Raw genomic sequence first — 8,805 nt, forward strand, 5'->3', positions numbered from 1 at the left:
CTATGCATATGCATGTGGTACCAAATCCGGAGTAAAACTCCTCCTTGTCATTATGACAAATACACCTGCCGAGCATTATGCTGGGACTTTACTCCACTCAGGAAGCCCGCAGGCTGTCGTCATCGAGCACGCAGCTCCCACTGATGACCTCTTGCCACTCAGGCTAATATACCGTTACCGAGCATTAAGCTCCTACTGGTAACCATGCCCGCAGGCCATCTGTTAACAGCATTCCGCCATTAACGTATTGAAATGTTATGCTGTGCAAATATATGACTCTTTTACACGACAACAACATCATCAACAATATAACACGATCATACACTCACGTTACATCGTTTATATTCTATCCAAAAGGATACATCACCGATTAATAACATCGTTATCAATTACATCACACCATAATTACCACACAGGCATTAATAAGCACACAACACACATTCACCATCAAAACATACTAGCCACATTGGCATGAATGATCGCATAATTGCATCACATCAAATTAATATTGGACATTGGCCCACAACTCCATCAATACATCATCAACAAGTTGTAATAACAACAATTCAACAATGATAATACATCATTCTCATAACAAAAATTACTTGCCATAAGGCCACACATCATGTTAATAACAAACAACCAAACATTGTCACATATTAAGAATGAACATTCATTAATACATAACACATATGAACATGATCTCATGTTATCGACAACTAATCACATACGTCGTACCAATACGACAACATTCACACAACACATCATCATGATTTATCATGCACTAGCTCACAAAACCATTTATGAAAATCAACCAACCACTACTACATCCTACATCATTAACAATTACCACCAAGCACTATGATTATTTACCAATCATATCGTGCATATAAACAATTATGTGTTTTCATCAACAACCCTCATAACCAATTAATAACAAGCTAACCAAGCCTATATTATCATATAGAACATCCAACTAGCTTCCTAACACTTCGAACGGCGTACGAAACGGAGCTACGGATCAAAGTTACAAGGTTCCAAAGTTTGGATAATTGAACATACTACACAACTCATCACTTGATCCTAATAAAAATAATGGGATACTACATACTATGAATCATTTAATTAGATAATAATATAGTTCATTGCGTTAGCTTTCCAACGCTTCGAACGGCGACAAAATCGGAGTTACGGTTCAGGAGTTACGAAGTTTCAAAGTTTTGGAAAAACAGAAAATGCTGTTGTCCGCTTCAGCTCCGCTCAGCGGACCTTCGCAGAGAATTTTGTGCAACAGAACCTCCGCTCAGCGGACCCAACTCCGCTCAGCGAACCTGTGTAAACCCAGAAAAAACCAGAACGAACCAGAACTGTTCCAAGCCCCTTATACCCACCAAAACCACTCCAAAACATCATTATAACACCAATACAACACATACAAACCAAAGAAACAACCTAACATCAAACTTTTCATGGTTGATTCATCAATCTATCTCAAAACCTAACATTTTATTCAAACTCAATCAAGCCATGGAAAAGGAAAACAAACATGATCAATCACCATAACACAACAAGGATATCATTTAATCATCATACAATCATTCTCAAACAAACTTAGATCAAACAAAGACCACACAAGAAAATTGTGGAAATTGGAACAAGAAGAACAAGAACAAGAACAAGACTATAAGAATCATACATCCAAGATAAATTAGATTCACCCCCTTATCTTGCTATTGTGACGATCGACAATCGATTCGGTTGAGAATCCTCCACTTTCTCTTGTTTTTCCCCTTTGCTCTTCTTCTTCCTCTCTTCTCTTTCTTTCTCTTCTTTTTCTTTCCATCCCTTTCCCTTCTCACAATATTTCTTTCTTATAAAGAAAATATCTATCCCGCGGAAATGACCAAAATGCCCCTACGCTCAAATATCGTTCAAACGCCCCAAAACGCGGAATATTACCTTACTAATATTTCTAGTACCAAAAATATGAAAACCTTCAATTAAATATTAGTCCGCCATCCCGAACTAATACCGACTGAAACGACTCCAAAAACGGTAAAATTCCAATAAACGTCACAAACGTCCAAATTAAGCATTTACTTATTTTTTCCGAGCGTTACAAAAATCACTATGAAAATGCAAGAGGTAAGAAAAGAGAATCTCAAGTGAGGTAGTGACTTGGAGAATTATGGTGTAATTTATGCAATGAGCAATGCCCTCTATTTATAGGAAAAATTAGGGTTTGTAGATGGCAAAAGTTCAGAGTTTTAAGTTCACATGTGACTTGTGTACCATCTTGCTTGTTTGTGAAGAAATGAGAATGTTATGGTTTCAATGGTGAGGTAGAAAGCTTTAAGCATGCTTGCAAAGTTTTGATTTGATCTTAGAGGCTTGCTTGTGGGTTTTACCTTGCTTTTGAGAAAGAAAACACATTGTAGTGTGTTATACCCCAAAATTTGCCCGCATCTTTTTCAGAAAGAAGGCAACAGACTTCTGTCTAAAAATTGGGAGTTTCATATAATCTTGGATTTTATTTCATAAATATCCTGATTTTATGAATACTCGGTTTTTAGAATATTTCTTATACGGTATTTTGGTTCGCTGTTGAATTTATTCTTACACAAACGCCAAGTACTGTTTATCACTTCACACACGCTGTTTATTTGAGATTTATTTGCAGATAAATAGTACTGACGCAATTGGTACAGAATTAAACTTTTTGCAGGCGCAGAGTCCGGGGATTCAGACTTTACTGGTAACAATTAAATTATTATTAGTTTTTGTTTCCCACCAATTTTTTTACTATACTATTGTTTTCAAATCTTTTCCTTTCTTTTCAAATCTCTTTCTTTCAAATCAAATCCTAACTTTATTCCATACATCTCTCTTTTCAAACCCTACCATACACTTTCTTTCAAATCCTACTACCACTCAAATTTTCCTTTTTTATACGGTATCACTTCATTCCCCAACGTCTCTATCCTTCTTTTCACTCTATAAATACCCCTCATTTTTTCCATAAATTCTCACATCAAATTTCACTCATTTCCCAAATTTCTATCTCATAATTATTTTCTCTTCTTCCCCGGCAAAAATGGCAAAGTGGATGGACACGTTTTTTCTTATGGTCATCACTGTTTTGGTTGTGATCATGTCCTTTTTCTGTCTGCATAGTCCTGAAAAATGCGGACCTGGGTTGCTTACACTTCCGTGCATCTATATGTTTTTATTTATAGCATGGGTTTTTTAATCGTCATTTTTAAAGTTTGTCGTATCTTTCGCTTTCAAATAATGTACCGTTTATTTTATTTGTCGTACTGTTCGCTATATTATTATGTAATATTTATACTGTCAGTATTAAATGTTGTACTATCTGTCGTACTGTCGTTTAATTATCAAGATAATATTATGTGTGTTTATTGCTAGTTAAATATTTATTTTTCTGTGCATTAAATATTTTTCAAGATTATTATCGGTAATTTCATTCGCGTACGGTATATTTTAATTATTTATTGTGTTTGTGTTTTTTCTAACAACTCAGGTAAATAAAGTTTCACTATTAACACAACAAAAAACAAAAAAAGAAAAATTAACTTTAACTGTTGAATTTTCACTTTAACTGTTACGTTAATGCCCGAACAGCCAGTTGACAGTCAAACCCGCTGACAGCACGATTCTCCGTGTTTTGTACCATCAATCAAGTCAATCTTTTGCATTTCAAAATTCCAAGATTTTTGTTATAGAAGTCTTCTGATAATCACATGATCAGCAGAGACTCAGCACTGCACAAAAATCAGGTACGCTTAACTGTCTCCTACACAAACAGTCCCTAACTAGGGTTTTTGTTTTTTTCAGGAGAACAAGTTTTTTGAGACCTCAAATGGATTTCATGGACCTCCATATGTCTCAAAGTACCACCAGACAAATTTTCAAACTTCAATTCGCTCAGACGCACAGTCAGCAGCTTAAACAGTCAATAGACGACCAGTTTGACCGAAAAGTCAACAGACAGTCAAAAATGAAATTTTTTGTCAACATCCATATTTTGTCAAAAGATTCATGATTTGATCAATGGTTGATCATAATTCATCAAGAAAATATCAGAAATCAACAAAACTCTAAGTTTCAAAATTAGGGTTTTCTCCTAAAAAGTCAACTGAACTTTGACCGGCCATAACTCTCTCCTCGTTCATTCAGAAAATTCCAACCAAAGCTTGTTTTGAAGGAAATTCAATTATCTTTCAAATACAATTGATCCCATGGTCATTGGATTTACCATTTGAAAAATATGAGCTCAGACATTACAGGTCATTTTCAAAGTCAACAAAAAGTGGTTTTTTGTCAAAGGCCATAACATCAAGATAACTTCTCCAAATGAAAAAAAATTTCCAAAGTAGCTTGTAGAGGACATCTTGAGGTTTCTAAAAAGTACAAGAACTCCTTCATATGATCAAAATTGAGGGAGATATGCCTTGTTGAAGTTGGCTATTTTTTGGGAAAATGCATGAGCATTGATCAAAATGAATTTTTTTCCAAAAGAGGCCAAGCATTTATGATCCAAACATGTTTCTAATGATGTTAAAGGGCTCCCATAACCAACATTAGGCCCATGACATTTTTTTTTCTTTTTAATTTAATTTTATTACATTTAAAATTAAATTAAGAAAGAAATGGTTCAAGACAATTATCCAAGGCTTTTGTCCTTAGCATGAGTCACCAAGGTGGCTTAACTTCTGCAACAAAGAGATGGTACAGCAGGCCTAAAGCAAGAGGTTGAAGAAAAATGAAGCCATGGTCAAGAATTCAAAGCTTTATATAATAAAAAATTCAAAAGTTCAAAGGCCATCAATAATTGTTAGCTTAAGATTTAAGCACTCTTGTTGCTCATATAATGCTTAGCATACCTCAGTAAGAAGGAGACACAAGTTCATAACAAACACATGCTTGTATCACTCTTGTATCATACTTGAAATTTTGAAAGAAATTTGAAATTCGAATTTTAAGTTTTAGCTAATTTCAATCCAAACCAAACACTCAAACATCTTCCTCAAGTATCACTGAACCTATCCAAATCAATTTCAAGCTTTTAAACTCACTGAATCGAGCACTATAGCTCACGGTTTGTTCAAACTGAAACCTACCAAAATATAATCATACATGCATATTTAACATGATGTAAACATATATTTGAGTTTAGTTTGCCTCTCTGATCGTTTCTGGATAGTTAATTAGAGCTTGGTCACGTATACACGAAGATACCATTTTAGGGTTCTTGAGCTCTACTTTGGGGCTTTTCGTTAGAGGCAAAATTATACCAAACTAAGGCCATGGTTGTGATCAGTGAAACATTTGCAATGAAACCATGACCTCGCGCCAAATTTATTTCATGTCTAACCCCTATTCGTGTTGCACAGGTGTGATAGACATAGGTATTTTACAGCACCCTGTAAACGAGCGGTGTAAAAAGCCCATCTGAAGAAGAAGACAAGACGTGTCTCCCTCCTATTTGATTCAGTGCTTTGCAGGTCCCATTGCTATCACGCGCCTTCACTCCAACCACCATCAGATCAACTTGCCAGCTCATCCAATGCCCCTGACACGCTAGTCCATACCATGGACTCTCCAGCCAACCACACTTGATCACTTTTAATATATTTTCTATTTTATTTAGTTTTATTTTGCAAAATTTTTTTAAAATAGTTTTAAAAATCAAAAAATATAATAAAAATATATTTAGGTTGATAAAATAATATATTATTTTTTGACACAAAAATATTTTATTTTTCTTCATAATTGAAATATTTTGTTTAATTAATTAGATAATATTGTTATATTCATGTTTAATTATTTCTAACCTATCAAAAAATCAGAAAAATATTTTCTTTTTATTAAATCAAGTTTATATATTATATACTAATTTTGTACATATTTAGAATATTTTTCTCTTTAAGTTTAATTTATGTGTATAATTATTTGTATAATTATATGTTAATTAATTTAATAATCTCCAAAACAATTTCAAAAAAATCCCAAAAAATTAATTTTATTTTAAAATTAATTGACACACAATTTGGACATATTTTAGACTTAATTTTTTAGGTTTAAATTTTATTTCTAATTCCTAACCTTTTAATTAAATTAATTATGCATTAATTAAAATCAACCATCCAAAAATCCAAAAAAATACTTCCCTTTATCTTATTGCAATTTAAATTCATAGATAAGTGTATAGGTTGTCAAATTCATGTAAATACCGTAGTTTACATTTCTCGCACAATCGATGAAATAGCGTAGATTTATTTTCCGCATTTTACATTCCCGCACTTTAAATTCTGTACATATAAAATTGCGTGTATGACAAGAATAATAACTAAAGCGCTAGATCACTAATTTCAAAGACAAAAATATTTGAAAATAAAACACAATCACACTCGCACCTCTTAGGGTAATCCCTCTGTTACTCTTTTCAAAATCAATTCTACTGTTTCAAAGGCGATTCAAAATAATTTCTTTCTGTATCCAGTCAAATAAAATTTTCTAAAAGAAAATAGGAAAGAACCTTATGAACTTAGGGTAGATCTCCTAATTGCTTGCTCAAATCAAATAAAACAACAAATATTTCACATATCACTGTTTTTCCAAAACAAAACTTTCAAAAAGACAACACTTTGTATATATCCAAACAAGGATCATTACGAAGTTAAAAATCTTTTTTTCAAAACATCTTTCGAAAGATAAACACTTTGTATACATCCGTACAAGGATCATTACAAAATCAATTCTTTACAAAAGTATTTAAAACCACATACAAGCATTTCAAAGCAAGACAAATGATTCAAACAAGTGAGCTAAGCATTTAAGAGCCCATGGATAACCATGTATACAAAGGGGTGCTAATACCTTCCCTTTGTATAACCTACCCCCGAACCCAAAATCTCTTAAAGGTCTTTTTTCTGTTTCTTTTATAAACCTTTCCTTAATTGGATAAAATAAAAGTCGGTGGCGACTCTCTGATTTTCAAAAAACTCAAAATAAAAGAAGAGTCAGTTCGTATACCAAGAAAAAAACCGAGGACGACAGAACTGGCGACTCTGCTGGGGATTTCAAAAACATAATGTTTTCAAAAGGGGTTACCTTAGAGTTTAGATCACTTCGATGTTTTCAATTGCTTGTCTTGTTTGCTCTATTTTTCAAAGGTTTGTTTGGGTATTTACTTGTGTGAAAGATTCTAACCCGAATCTCGAGATACCTTAAGTATGTGACAATACACCAAGGAAACTGTACGGCATGTACCGATACGGTTGATCTGGTAGTCACCGTTAGTGCGACACTTTGGTCTGTACTGATATCCCTTGAAAACGATCAAGGAGTATGTTAGGCTTCCGAAATGTCATTAAACACTAATTTTTCTTAGAACCTTTAGTTGAACTTGACTTGTGGCCTATTAAGTGACTAGCTTTGAAATTGATCAAGGTTGGTTATCCTCGAGGAATGTTTTGATCGGCCGTTCGAGTGCCGTATTGAGATGTTGTCTCCAAGGATCATAGAACCCGAATACCATTCTAAGACAGGATTAAACCAACTCAACTTTAGTGGGGAGGGTATCACCTATGAACCTCGTGCAAGCCTTTAAACCTAAGGCTATTGTTTGATTTGTTTGTGTTTTCCACATGTTTGACATCATGACATCATAAGCATCATAAACATATCATTTTCTCACTAATCATTTCAAGGATCGAAGAATTTACCTTTGTTCTGTTGTTGCAGGTAATGGCTCCCGCTACCAGAGATTTTATCCGGATCAACATCTCAACAGTACCATCTGAACTTAAGGACTTAATATTAGAATTTCCCAGAAATGCCCAATTCACCGAAAAGCACGGTCACCTACTCCATTTGGTTACCTCAAAATTTGAAGAAGACATGATACGGGTCCTGTTCCAGTTGTTCGATCCCGAACATCATTGTTTTACATTTCCTGATTACCAACTGGTACCCACCTTGGAAGAATTCTCTGAACTAATTGGGTTACCTGTTCGAGATCAATTACCTTTCACTGGTTTAGAAAAGATTCCAAAGCCTGAAATCATTGCTGCTGCCTTAAATTTACGAAAGTCAGAAATCGAATCCAATTGGGAAACAAAGAGTGGAGTCAAGGGTTTTCTTTCTAAGTTCTTAATGGGAAAGGCTCGATCACTAATAAAAGACAGAAGTTACCAAGCTTTAGAAGAAGTTGTGGCTCTTTTGATTTATGGGTTGGTTTTATTCCCTAATGCCGACCAATTCATAAGTGTACACGTTATCAACGTTTTCTTAACCCGCAATCCGGTACCTACTTTGCTGGGAGACATTCTACATTCTCTACACACTCGTACCATGAAGAAACGAGGAACTCTTATGTGTTGTGTACCACTACTGGCTAGATGGTTTACATTACACCTTCCCCGATCAGTATTGAGAAACGAGCAAAGGATGCAATGGTCTCGTAGGATTATATCTTTGTCTCATTCAGATATCCGGTGGAACAACTTCTTTCAAAGAGACATCACTCTCATTGACCATTGTGGGGAGTACCCTAATGTACCACTCCTTGGCATCAGGGGAGGCATCACTTACAACCCCTCTTTAACTTTGCGCCAATTTGGATATGCACGAAGAAACGGTCCTCATGACATGATTATCAATGGCATTGTGTTCAACTACGAAGAGGATTCCCAAAGATATCGACAAATGTTTATACATGCTTGGGGCAGTGTCTACAAAGTAGAAAGCAAGACTTTAGGACAATGGAACTCTATTCCCATG

Source organism: Vicia villosa, unplaced genomic scaffold (assembly GCF_029867415.1).
Source record: "Vicia villosa cultivar HV-30 ecotype Madison, WI unplaced genomic scaffold, Vvil1.0 ctg.000564F_1_1, whole genome shotgun sequence".
In the NCBI taxonomy this organism is placed as follows: Eukaryota; Viridiplantae; Streptophyta; class Magnoliopsida; order Fabales; family Fabaceae; genus Vicia; species Vicia villosa.